This window comes from Salminus brasiliensis, chromosome 11 (genome assembly GCF_030463535.1).
Source record: "Salminus brasiliensis chromosome 11, fSalBra1.hap2, whole genome shotgun sequence".
Taxonomy (NCBI): domain Eukaryota; kingdom Metazoa; phylum Chordata; class Actinopteri; order Characiformes; family Bryconidae; genus Salminus; species Salminus brasiliensis.
In genome coordinates this window covers 39,404,313-39,418,100 of record NC_132888.1, presented here as the reverse complement: position 1 = coordinate 39,418,100, position 13,788 = coordinate 39,404,313, and the positions used below count along the sequence as shown (strand labels likewise).

The 13,788-nt window shown below is 46.6% G+C and overlaps 1 protein-coding gene across 5 annotated transcripts in view; it reads left to right on the top strand.

Moving 5' to 3' along the window:
• lrfn1 (leucine rich repeat and fibronectin type III domain containing 1) overlaps positions 1-13,788 on the top strand; it is a 173,799-nt gene that overhangs the window by 44,265 nt on the left and 115,746 nt on the right. For 4 of the 5 annotated variants that reach the window (XM_072690826.1, XM_072690829.1, XM_072690828.1 and 1 more), the window contains exon 2: positions 6,725-6,899. The exons of the other annotated variant lie outside the window; for it this stretch is intronic. The gene's annotated coding sequence lies outside the window, so the exon portion shown is untranslated. The remainder of the gene's footprint in view (positions 1-6,724; positions 6,900-13,788) is intronic. 5 annotated transcript variants of the gene reach the window in all.

Sequence of the window (13,788 nt, the reverse complement as noted above, 5' to 3'; positions counted from 1 at the left end):
CCATGTATCCTTACAAGAGAAGGAAAACACACTCTAATGAGGTCTTGCTCTAGGTCATTTCAGGCGTTTTCTATTGGTGCATTCATCTGACCTATTGGTCTGCTGGTCAGCCTGTTCTGTTGACATACGTAGGGACTTCATAGCACGTTCGTTAGAACCGTTGCATTCGCAGGATTTTTGTATGGGATTATGGGTGTACAGATACGGCAACACGTATACATATCCCTTCAAAACCCTTTCCAGGTGGAGGGATACGTGCAGGCTGTTGTTCGGCCAAATAGTCCCCCAAAAACCCTTCTGATTTACTGTTTTCTGCCTTACTCTTACACAAATACAATATATTTGTGTTGCCATGGCGACCGATGCCTGGTTCGATTCCTCAATACCGTAAAAAAAAAAAAAATATCAGGAACACAACAGCGCCCTGTTTTATCAGCAGACAGAGCCTGAGTGAGCACAATCGGCTCACTCTCCGCCCACATCAGCCAGCTGAACCCAGTGGAGGCCAGCATTGCACTGGAGTGATGTGAGGGGGAGAGTGCCATCTACCCACCCTGTAGAGAGGGTGCTGTCTCAGGCCCTGGGTGCTGATGGCTAGCAGCATGATCGGGATTCGAACCAGTGTAAACCAGCGAGCCTCTGGTCATTGCGTCTTATTCCGCTGGGCCCGTTCCTCGGGCAATTCCAACCCGGATTGTAGACAAACTCTTTATGTAATGAAAGACAATCATGCAGCATCTGCGTGCTGGAGTGTATTTAAGTGTGTGTGTGTGTGTGTGTGTGTGAACAGCAGGGACTTCAGGACTAAATCACAAACCACACCCCCTCCGACATGCTGCCCCCACTCTGAAGCACACACACACACACACTCACACTCACCACACACCAGATGCCAACGTTCATGCTCTGGATATTCATGTGTGAATGTGTGAACGTATGAATAATCTTCGGTCACCATGGGGACATTTCCGCTAGATTCTTCGAGTGTGGAGAAACAGTTAATGTGTTAATCATCTTCTGGAGAACACCAGACTCTTCAGCGCCATTAAAGGAATAGTCCAGAGTTCAGCCGTAACCCTGATCATCGGATTCTAATGGCAGCTGTCTAGGGCCCAGCCATCAAGTGGGTGGGAAGTGGGCTAGACGAGTTCCAAGGAGGGCATGGGCCCTGGGTTGGGCTTCCCAAATGTGCCCCATCGTTACAGCCCACCCTAATCTCACCCTGGGTAGAGTCCATGCTTATCCCCTCCTGGTTCACTGATTGGACCTTGGTGGGCATCCATATGTGGGGCCAACATGGAACCCATGGACAAAACTTACAGGCCCCACATGGATTATCTGGTTATCTGGAGGGTGGTCTTTGAAAAGACGTGGGTCAGAACATCATCTCCAAAACATCAGGCAGGCTTTATGGGTTCTATATGTGCACAGTGGTCAGTACCTAACAAAAGTGCTCCAAGGAAGGACAACCAGTGAAGCAGCGAGAGGGTCAAGGGTCTCCGGTACTCCTTACTGATGTTCAAGGAGGCCCCATCTCACAACCTATAGAAGTTTATAGGATCTGCTGCTAGCGTCTGAAGGTGTCTGGACATTACATCACACCTTCAGAAGTCTTTTGGTGTCCATGTCTCTACTTTGATGACCCTAGACCCTGAAGACATTTTGGCCAGTTGTATGTTTCCAACTTTTGTGGCCCGCACAGAGCCCTGACCTCAAACACGTCAAACACCTTTGGGATGCAGTAGAACGAGGATTGCTAGCCAGACCTTCTTGTCCAATATCAGTGACTGACCTCTCGAAGGCTCTTCTGGATGAATGGGCAGATCGTCCCACAGACACTCTCAAAAATCTTGTCGAAAGCCTTCCCAGAAGACTTGAAGCTGTTAGAGCTTCAAAGGGGGACCAACCCCACATTAAGGATTCAGAATGGGATGTCTTAAAAGCTCCTATAATTGTGACGGGGAGGTGTCTCAATAATTTTGTCTATATATATATATGTGTGTGTGTGTATCATATCAGAATATTATAACCACTCTTAGGACACTCCCACTCCCACAGGACTGACCACCTCAGAGCAGGTATTATTTGGGTGGTGGGTAATTTTCAGCATTATTGCTGGACTGATAACAGTCCACCAACCAGAAATATTCAGCCAACAGTATCCTGTAGGCAGCAGTGTCCTGTAAAGGACCATGAAGGACCAGAGATGACCAACACAAGCAAACTGTGCAGCAACAGTATTCGTTGCTGCACAGTTTGGTGGTTGCCAGAAAAACGATACTTGTCTGACTGCATTGTGCCAAGTGTAAAATTTGGTGGAGGGGGGATTATGGTGTGCTGACCTCAACCCAACAGAAAACCTTTAGGATGAATCAGAGCGGAGACTGTGAGCCCGGCCTTCTCGTCCAACATCAGTGTCTGACCTCACAAATGCGCTTCTGGACGAATGGTCAAAAATTCCCGTAAGCCTTTCCAGAAGAGTTGAAGCACTTATGACTGCAAAGGGTGGCCCTACGGATTAAGAATGGGATGTCACTCGATCGAATACTTTTGGCAATACAGTGTATAAATGGAAATGAGTTGATGCTTAAATACCTTCTCCGCTGACTTCATCCAGACAGCCCTTTAAAATATCGCCTTCCTCGTCAATTTATTTAATAGGCAGTGACAATTTAATCAGGTTTTTAGCATTAATTAATTCAAGCTCAGTTAATAGTGCCACCAAGGAAAGATTTCAAAGCCATGCAGAAGTCATGTGCCTCTCTCTCTCTCTCTCTCTCTCTCGATCTCTTACTCTCTCTTTCTTTCTCTCTATTATTAATTAAGATCCTGCTGAGAGACAGACTCTCGCCTCAACCAAGAGCCCTGATTTCCCCAAAGGCGAATCTTAGCCAGACCAATTCTGGCACAGGACGCTGTCCAGCCTGCCCTCGCAGCATGCACCAGGAGTGTGTCTGTGTGTATGATGGTGTGACTATCCTTGTTATGACCCACTATAATTTTGGTGCTGGGGAAAAAAAAGTGGACGTGTTCCATATAGCTCTTATCGGCCGGTCCTTCCTCTCGTTAGCGTCATCGCTGCCGCCCTGCTTGGCAAGTTAGGAGGCCCACCCTAATTAGGGTTTAGCGTTTAGCGTCCAGCTCGGTCCAAGTGCCTTCGTCTGGCATCTGGTGGCACATATATATCTGCAAGAGCAGGGCAGTGAAGGATTAGCTGCTGCTGCGGGACTTGGCTGTGTCCGGCCTTTGCCAGCATGGCGCTGCATGCCGCGACCTGACCTCGTACACACCGAGCATCTGTGTGATATTAAGCCAAAAAATGAGCGGCGGACAGGCAGGGAACCAGAGTTTTCGGACAGTCGCTGGACAGGGGTCTGGTGTAAAGGGGAATGAAGGGGGTTGAAATGTAAACTAAGATTTTCAGGGTTGGAGTTCAATAAAGATCACAGGACCATATTAAAAAATAGATTTGTGGTTTAAATAATAAGGAAAACTAGAAAATGCAGCATTCCAGCAAAGAAACCTTCTCCCATCTGTGAAACACGGTAGTGGTAGGACCATGTTTTGGGCCTATTTTGCTGCATCTGGGCCAGGATGACTTTAAATTCTGAATTATACCAGCTAATTCTAAAAGGTAAAAAGGTCTATCTGTCCCTGAGCTGAAGCTCAAGAGAACTTGGGTCATGCGCCAAGACGATGACCCTACGCACACAAGTCGTTCTACCCAAGAATGGCTAAAGATGAATAAAGTCAATAAAGTTTTGGAATGGCCAGATCGAAGTTCTGACCTTTGTCCAGTATAAATGTTGTGGAAGGACCTGAAGCGAGCAGTTCAAAACTGAAGCTGTTCATTTTCCTCGAGAAATAAATGACCAGTTTTCTTTGGTTTGCTGTGATTTCTTCGTCTGAAGTTCTAGGTCAAATGACTGTATGCAGAAATCTAGAACATGCAAAAGGGTATGTGTGGTAATAGCTTTCTGTGAGCGGCATTGAGAGCCATTACCCTCTTCAGAGACATTATTCTAACTCTGCATCTTAAGCACTTTACAGCAAACGTTCTGACCCATTCAGAACGACGCCGTTTATTTGTCACGTCAAAGCGAAATATGCCTGATTTGATTATGATTATGGTGCATGAACCCACACAAATGTCATAGGTGCACCTGAAGGGAAAGAAATTGCTAATAAAACGGCACAATATGGAGCCTTTAAGAATATAGACTTCTATAAAGTTAACATTTCAGAGGTCACATGTCATCAAATCATCAGCTCTCCTCTCAAACCCCCAGTGCAGGAATGCTGTCACGCAGACTTCCCCTTTAAAAGCACGTGTGAACTCTGTTATGACAGCTCGCCCGCGCAGCTGCTTGACAGATAAACTTGACATTTCCAGTTATCACCCCGACATTATTTCATCCAAAGCAGGGCTTCAAACCTGTCATCAACCGTTACGTCAGTCCAAAGCAGGCCGCGCAGCCCAAACACGTTATTAAACCATGTGGCCCTTGATTTCTCTCCTCCGTTAAGAAGAACTCTTAACCTGAATCCGGGGTGAAAACTGAGAGCTGTCTGAGGTTCGAAGCCTGGAGCCTCGGTACGAATACAGCGTTTTTTTTTTTTTTTATGAGCTCCCATCGTGAAAGTCACGGGAAATTTTTGCCCATTCTTCCCACAAAAGGCTTCTAGTGCTGGGACATTCTTGGCCTGTCTTGCTGCACTGCTCTTTTGAGGCCTCTTTGAGAGGACTGTGAAGCTGAGGTTGGCTCTCCTCAGGGAAGTGGTGCTAAGACACACTGTGGCATCAATATATGTTAAAGTCTGTAGCGTTAGCACCCCTACCGCATTGTTAGCATCGCTACAATGTTGGGCACAGCCTTGCCCAGCATCTCTAAGATCCTGTTGGCATCAATATCACGGCATCACAGCATTAGCATCAATACTGCATTGTTAGCTACAACGTGGGCCACCGGGCCTTGACCAGCATCTCTAACATGCAGTTAGCATCACTATCACAGCATTAGCATCAATACCGCATTGTTAGCATCACTACCATGTTGGCTGTCGGCCTGGCGTTAGCATTGCTACCACGCTGGCCAGCGCTTTCCTTTGGGGGGGGGGCGCTTGCTACCTAGGGTTATTGATCCCAGGCTTGTGGGTTCGATGGCTGCTAATCAATGCTCAATGGTGGGAGCCCTGAACGGGGGCTTTTTTCCCCTGATGACTCTTCCATAAAGCTCATAGTAGCGCATATAACCCCTCCAGAGTATGATCCATCTTCCTCAAGGCCTCTGCCCTGTCCTTTCCTCCTCGTCTTCACCCTTCTTCAACGCCCCCCCCCCACCCCCGCCATCTCGGCTCCAGGGGGCCCAGTGTCATGGCCGGCCCTGCGCTACAGCTCCAAGAGTCCTGTAAAAGAATCGACGACATCAAAGGCACATTGTTGAAGCCTGTTAAAATAGATATGATAATTAACAGCAGTGTTCGGGGAGTAATTAAATTTCATGTTAATAATAATAATCCCAATAAACAAGCATTGAAGGTCATTATCAGTTGCACGGTTGCCCAGCAACATAACGATCAAAGATGACTGACTAAACAGCACAATGATTTCTAATTACTTGCTTTGATATGGAATACAATTGATGTGTGTGTGTGTGTGTGTGTGTGTGTGTGTTTATTGAGAGCAGGCAGATGTCAAAGCAGGCAGCTCTTCGGCAGTTGAACCGCTGAAAAGCTTGCCGTCCGAGAACCTTCTACTGGTAGATTGCGGTCAAAAGGGTCAGCAGCCAGAGTTCCTTTGGTCAAGAGCTTTTTTCATTGGATGTGTGTCTGAATGAAGGTGGAGGAGGTGGTGGTAGAGGTGGAGGTGGAGGTGGTGGAGTCTTGAATCATGAACCACTCACCCGAGCACGTCCGAGTGTTAGCCGCAGAGGTCAGGGGTTAAGTGAGCAGGGCGTGTGTGTGCGGCAGGCTAATTAAGAACATTCCACACAGCTTCATCCTGTTAAGTTGTTAATTCAGCCGTCGCTTTTGTTCTCCCCCTCTCTCTCGCGTGCTTTCTCTTCTGCTGCTTTCATATTTATCCACAATTCACGCTCACAGAACAATGACCCCTAAAGGCCTCACCAAACCGCATTGTTAGCATCGCTACTACGTTGGGCACAGCCTTACCCAGCATCTCTAACATGCCGTTAGCATCACCATCACGACATTAGCATCAAGACCGCATTGTTAGCATCACCACAACGCTGGGCACAGCCTTGCCCATACGAGAATCCCTGGTAATCCTGCTTGCCATCAGCAGCCGGAGTCAGAGTGAGCACAACTGGCCTTGCTCGCTCAGGGGTGGGTTGATGGCACTCGCGCCTCACGTCACTTCCCACTTTGTGTGACGTTGGTCAGCGGAGGCGTCTGCTAGCTACCTAGTTGGAAAAGAGGCAGTGGCTGGCTTTGCATGTGTCTGAGGAGACCAGCGCTAGTCTTCATGAAAATGCTAATTCCTGCTAATTCCGAACAGTATGTTAGCTCTGAGCTAATGCTAATGCACACAAGCATTTCTTGGCTGTTCACACTCCTCACATATCTAGAACTTCCTGAAAGCATAAAGTGATGTTTTGTCCCCCCCCCCCATCAAAAATTGGACACATGGCAGGTTAGTTTCATGGATTTCATGCTGTCGACTCTCAAATTCTGACCCTACCTCTGTCCATGTGTTTCTCTGCAGAAATCCAGACTTATCAGACCAGGCTACGTCTCTCCAGTCTTCAGCTCCAGTCCAGTGTTGGTGAGCCACTGCAGCCTCAGCTTTCTGGTCTTGGCTGAAAAAAGACAAGGAGCCAGACGTGGTTCTTCTTCATCTTCTTCCTCTTCTGCTGCTGTTGTCGCTCATCCTCCTCAAGGTTGGACATGGTGTTGTTGTTCATTCTGAGATGCTGCTCTGCTTTTCACTACACACAGTTGTACAGAGTGCTTATCTACTGAGCTACTGTAGCCTTTCTGTCAGCTCCGACCGGTCCGACCATTCCCTGGTATTGACCTCTTTTAGCAACAGGGTGTTTTGGCATCTGGAGAACTGCAGGACCACCGCTCACTGGATGTGATTTTTCTTTATTAACGCATGCTGTGATGATTTCAGCTAGCTAGTGGCTACATTAGCTTCGTAACTCCTGATGATCTAAACAGGACGTGGCTGATTGACAATTTACATTTGCAGTAAATTGGACTTTCTAACTGGAACAAACCTTTAATTTCTTAGAAGACATCAGAAGAAACCAAGGCTTTGCAGCATCCCTGAGAGACACAGTCAGAGAGAGATGAGTCATGTTTTATATCAAATTTATATTGAAGCTGCCAAGCCCTCACCGACAGTGGCATATGAGTAGTGGAACTCCAAAAAATCCAGTGATTTATATCACATGAGGTTTCACAGAGAGTAAAAGCCACTTTTTTAAATAAGATTTCTGCAGATCAGACTCCGTGGACACTCTGATGCCATCCACAGTCAGTCCGTCTGATCTCTAAGCAATTCCAGTTATTTATATCTTTCAGAGGATCCAGTTTCCCATTTTTCTCACTCTTCATTGACATGGTTTGGGACTGTACTCACATATTTATTGCTTTTGCTTCAGCTCATGCAGTCCCGGACGGTCATCGTTGGTATAAGTGTAGTAGGCGTAAAAGACGGTGGGGTTGGATTTATTGCCCAGGCAAGAATTCCACCTTTTAAGAGCTCTTTGGCAAGACTTGTAAACCCGTAACACTGTCACTGGACATAGAGATAGAGATAAATAACCCTACTTTTCATATCAGAATAGTATCACCACCTACCTAGTAGCGGGAATGACCACCCTTGGCTCGGATGGGGCTGGCGTGACGTCGGTGCATGGACTGTATTAGGGTGATGGACTGTACCATTTGCGGGAGTCGTCTCTGTTCCTGTCGGGCCAATGCGGGCACCTCAGTTCTGCCGTTGGCAAGAAGTCTGGTACACCTTCACCACAATGACTCTACAACATCCCACAAAAAGTTAGCGCTTCCTTTTTGTCCTTTCTTGTCCTTTGCCCATGACCATCATTTTGCACTCTGCTACAACTGACTGGTGTGCTCGCTCATTTTTAACTTGCAGCAAATCCCGTCACGTGGCACCTGTGACGTCCAAATCAGGGGTGGTCATACTATTACTATTCGGACATATTCTGACTGTGACAGTGGCCAAAGATTGGTAGCATCTCGGAAACTAGCATTGCTAACTTTTTGGTATGTTCTAGAAACGATTTACCGAAGGGGTACCCAGAATAGACCTCCTAATGTCATAACAGTGGTGCCCCACAGGCCACTGATGCCAGAGGGATGCAATGGCGACTCCGGCGAGTGGTACAGAGCAATCAATGCTCCACTGTGGAGCAGCTAACCTCTATAACGAACACCTGCAACTTCCATCACCCTAATACAGTCCAAGCCATGACCTCTTGTTAGTGTCATCCGAGTGAAGGCTGGGTATTCCCACTGTTAGGTAGGGGGTCAAGCCTAAGGCTTATCATCTATTTTAGACCAGCTAGTCCATCACCTTCAAACGGTCAAGTACAAGTTGGAACAGGGATGACCAACTTTTCAAGCACCTTGCCTTCACAGACCAGCTGGTTTTTTTTGGGTTTTTTTTTTTTGCGGGGGTCGCTAGCTAGTGGAGGAGAAGTAATAAATCTACTGGTTAGCTCTAGACCCACTCCAGGACCTAGCTACATAAAACGTCTAGCCAGCGTTGTCTTTTTCCAGATATAGGTCTAAAAGCATGGCGCAGATCTGCTAAGCGCTTAACGACCGGCGTTAAAATGCCTGTTCTTCTAGGTAATGGCTTTTATGATCTTGCTCCAGCTAAAATAATGGACCCTAAATAATGGAGCTGAGGAATGCAGCCTCGTTTGAGAAAGCTTTCTGTCTGAATGCATAACAAACCGGCCTTTGGTGCCACTGCTGGCAGATCAGATATGCTCTACAAACCAAGACGAAACACACACCCACACACCATATTGTTCCTTCATCCTTCATACGACACCGGCCTTTGTGACACCAACACCACTGAAGTGCACAAGACCCAGACGTGTGCTGAGAGCATCCTGATGTTCCTTTGTTTTTTTTGGCTGCCTCAAGGCTCAATTCCCTTGGTCCTAATCTTCTCCTTGATTTTGATCAGTTCCAGTGTCCACCAACTTGCTAGGACAAATGCTGTAAAAGTAAAGGTGTATCGGAACTTATTGGTCATTTTTTACAACAAGTTTTTCATGCTGAGAAAACGTACACTCTGGAATTATGGGAAAAACGGAGCCATCTATAATGTTTACAATCAAACTGTCAGCATGTGCCATGAGGAATCCTGTAAAGAACCCCCTGTTGTTGTTGTTTTTTGCAGTTCTACAGTTTCACTGTCGATCTTCACCATAGGGGTGCACAATGCTAATGCTAATGTTAACATTTTCAGTTTGCTACAGGCGTTCAGGATTATGAAACGACTAATGAAACGAATTCCAGCACGGTAGCATTTGTAGCATTTTCCTGGTCCGTTTTGACAGAGAAGCTAACGTAACGTAAACAGTGAGCTAATGGGCTAATCATGAGCTAACATGCTAAGCTAAAAAACGATGTGCATACCACTCTAGCTCTATTGCTTAGCTTTCGCAGGCTTTCAGGCCTTCATGTGCTTACTGGATGTAAAAGCACTAGCCATGAGCTAGTTCTAGTGTTTGGAAGTAGCATCAGAACCCTGCTAAAAAAAAAGTCCAGTTCAAGACCAGCTGGTCTAAGCTGGTCTTTAATGGTCAAGGTGGGGCGAGAACATACCCGATGCTGGTAAGCTTGGGCAACATAGTGCATGTTGCGTTGGATTTCGGTCAGCCAGGTGATGCTGGTCATGCTGGCGGTCCAGCTTGATAATGCTAGTCATGCTACACAAGGAGCTGTCTTTGCCACTGAGCAAGTGTATGGTTGCTTTAAGTGTTGTAGTGTGTTACACTGGACTAATGAAGCTAATAAAGACTAAAAAGGCTAACGAACTAATGAACAATTAGCAAGATGCTAACTACATCTCAAACCATGTCTAGGTGTTCAGAAATCTCTAACCGACTTGCTTCCGTGCTTTCTGACGCGAGTCTCCATTATCTACGACCATGTACCTGAAGTAGCCTTTTAGCATGCCCAAAAACAGGAGCGTCTGTTGTGTTGCCACCTCTATTTTTCTGTGTTTTGTCTGTTGCAAAACATAATTTAGCACGCCTACCGATATGGCCGACGCTGATCATTAATGCGGACGCTCCTGCTAAACGCTCTCCCTGGGATTAGCACATAGAAAACAAGCACATGCTGCAGTCAAAGCCTAATCACATTAGCGCATAGCCAAAAAACACAGTTGCTAAAAACAGGCTTTATCTTTAATGTTTATATCTATCATCATGAAACAATAGAGGAAGGAAAGTTGTTTGTTTCTGGCTCAGTTGAAGGGGGTGGGGAATGCGGGGGTCCGCTGCATGCTTTTTTTTTCTTTTTTTTTTAAGGCTGAGCCTCTGAGCGTCCGCGGGTGTGTGTTTGAACAAGATAACGGCACTGCAATTATGCTCGGACGCACCGGGGAAATGCCGAAAGCTGGCCACGGTGGCTTCCTTGCAAAATTCTAGCGCTTTCAGTTGTTGTTTTTCGGACCTTTCTTTTCGGATCAGAGGGCCGGGCCGGGCCGGGTCGGGTCAGGTCGAACAACAAGGCTAAAGATTATTGACCTTCCCCCGCCTTCTTTGCTAGCTGCCACTAGCACAAATACCGCTAAGAAAACAAGCTATTTCACAACTCAAGCTGAGAAGAATGCAATGCAATGGTTTACACCGATTTCTCTGAACGTTTCTTTTAGCGACTCTGGCAGCTGTCCATGCCGTGCTTTTGCGCTCCAAGCGTCTAATGCTAAGCCAAGTTTGCTGGCTGGCACGTTTCAAAGCAGTCGCCGCTTGATTCAAGAGGTGTAAAATTCAGAAAACCAGCCAAAAATTTCAGTGTTGCCACTTTTTATTGTTGTGAACTTTTGCATTTTTTTTTTAGCATCCATTTGCGGAATTGAGCGAGTGCCCAATGGCTTCTTCCACTTTTTTAATTGCGAAGGAACGTCCACAGAAAATATTGCCCATGGCATTCAGATGTACGCCACCGAAGGGGCGGATAGAGGTTTTGTCAAAGGAAGCCGAAGTCCACCTTTAAAGCTCCAACTGGAGATCCATTGAAATCTGCTACATTTTGAGGCACGTGGGAAATAAATAAATAAATAAATAAATAAATAAATAAATAAAGGCTGTGCGCTCACTTACCTCTCCATCAAATGATTACCATCTTAGGCCCACTTCTTTATATTCGCCGGCTATTTATCCAGAAATTCGCAGGCTATTTATCCCAGGCATTCCTGACTATCTCCATCACGAAATTAATGGATAGCCAGCGATTCGCCCAGGCCCTCTAGCATCTGCCCTCGCTCTCCGACAACCGGGCGCTCATGACTCTTGGATGAATGATGGGCGTTCTTAAATTTGGTCAGAACGAATAAATCAAAAGGAGGTGTCATTTCCGCCGGAGCCACTGCCAATCTGACCACTCCGCTACGAACGGCGTGAAAAATGTCTTATCTACGGTGGCTGGAAGCATCCGAACAATCAATTGCAACAGCACCTTGTTTACTTTAAAGGAGCTGTCCAGCATTTTTCAACCTGATCGTAGCCTCTTGATTCTGGGTTGTGTTGGCGGGTTCATCTGGAGTGTACATTGCACAATGGGGCACAGATGGGAAGCCCAACAGGGTCCCAGTGACAACACATGTACAAACCCACTCAGAGCCCATGCCCACCTGGAACCTGGTCCACCAGGGTATCATATAATATCTAACTGTGTAGCTCTGGAGTGATGGGGGGGTTTACCTCCCTGATGGGGCAAGCTTATATAACTAGAAACATTAGCGGGAACCGAACCCACAACCCTCTAATTTGCCTAGAAAGCCAAGATCAGATCTGTGTCTACTCTGGAGTAGAGCATTAACCACTGAGCCTTTAACATAGTAGTGGCTGGACAGTTAGAGCTCTGGGTTGTTGATCACAAGCTTGTGGGTTTAATATCCACCAAGCCTTCACTGTTTGGGGGGGGGGGGGGGGGGGGCACAGTATGGCTGACTTCTCCTTTGACCCATGGCTTTTTAAGTGGAAGCCGAAACTAGTGGCCAGTGAGTGGAAGCACAAGGTCAGGGGCTCTAATAAAGTGGTGAAAGAATGGAAGCACATGATCAGGGGTTCTAATGAAGTAGCCAGTGAGTGGATGCACAAGGTAGTGGGTTCTAAGAACAGTGGCCAGTGAGTGGAAGCAGAAGGTCAGGGGCTCTAATACAGTGGTGAAAGAATGGAAGCACATGTGCAGGGGTTCTAATGAAGTAGCCAGTGAGTGGATGCACAAGGTAGTGGGTTCTAAGAACAGTGGCCAGTGAGTGAAAGCACAAGGTAAGGGGTTCTAATAAAGTGGTCAAAGAGAGAAAGCGCAAGGTAGTGGGTTTCAAGAAAAGTGGCCAGTAAGTGGAAGCACAAGGTAGTGGGTTTTAATAAAGTGACCAGTGAATGGAAGCAGAAGGTAAGGGGCTCTAATAAAGTGGTTAAGGAGTGGAAGCACACGGTCAGAGGTTCTAATAAAAGTGGCCAGTGACTGAAAGCACAAGGTTGTGGGTTCTAATAAAGTGGCCAGTGAGTGACTCCTTAATGACCTTGTAATCCGGAGAATCCATGTGGGGTTTGGGGGGGAATGGAACAGATATAGCAGATGCAGCATTCCTAAAGTATTTGTGAGCACTATCACTGGAACCACTGGCTAGTGTGTGTTGAGAAGACAGCAGAGCTGAGGGAAATGGTTTGATGGATGCCATTTCGAGGCAAGCCTGTCTTTTGAATGCCGGGAGTGATCCATGTCCCCAGACCCCTTGGTTCTTTATATCCAGCTGTCAAACGTTTGTCTGACGTCTGTGTGTGTTGTCTCAGGGCTCTTTTCAGTTTCCCGAACCTCATGATGTCCTGAAAAAAGGGCCAGATCTCCTGCTGGGAGGATTTACTGTGAACACTGCTCTCTGGAGCCATGTGTCTTGTGTCTGGCAAACAATTATAGATGATTGTGTAGCTTTGGTAATGCAGATGCTGTGCATGTAGCTGGCACAGTGATCTCACATACTCCTTAGATAACACATTCACTGGCCACTTTACTAGAAACCCCAACCTTGCGTCTTTCTATCCTGCTGGTGAAATTGTTTAAACAGTGTGAACAGTTTGTGTTCGCTGTCCTCTGGACTTGTATTAGTGCTGAGTTTCAGATTAATGTACAGCTCTTCGCTGGATGTTTTGAGAGTGGTAGACCACCCTCCATCAATCATGAATGGGGTTGAGGGGGGGCTACTAAAACATGCAAAAACAGATAGTTTACCAGAAGTTGCCAGGTAATGGAAGGTGAAGGGTTCTAATAATGTGGCCAGTGAGTGAAAGCACAAGGTCAGGGTTTCTAATAATGTGGCCAGTGAGTGGAAGCACATGGTCAGGGGTTCTAATAATGTGGCCAGTGAGTGGAAGCACATGGTCAGGGGTTCTAATAAAGTGGCCAGTGAGTGGAGGTAGAAGACTAGGGCATTCTAATAATGTGGCCAGTAAGTGAATGCACAGGGTCAGGGGTTCTAATATTGTGGCAAGTGAGTGGAAGCACAGGGTCAGGGGTTCAATAAAATGGCCAGAGATAGAAATAGTG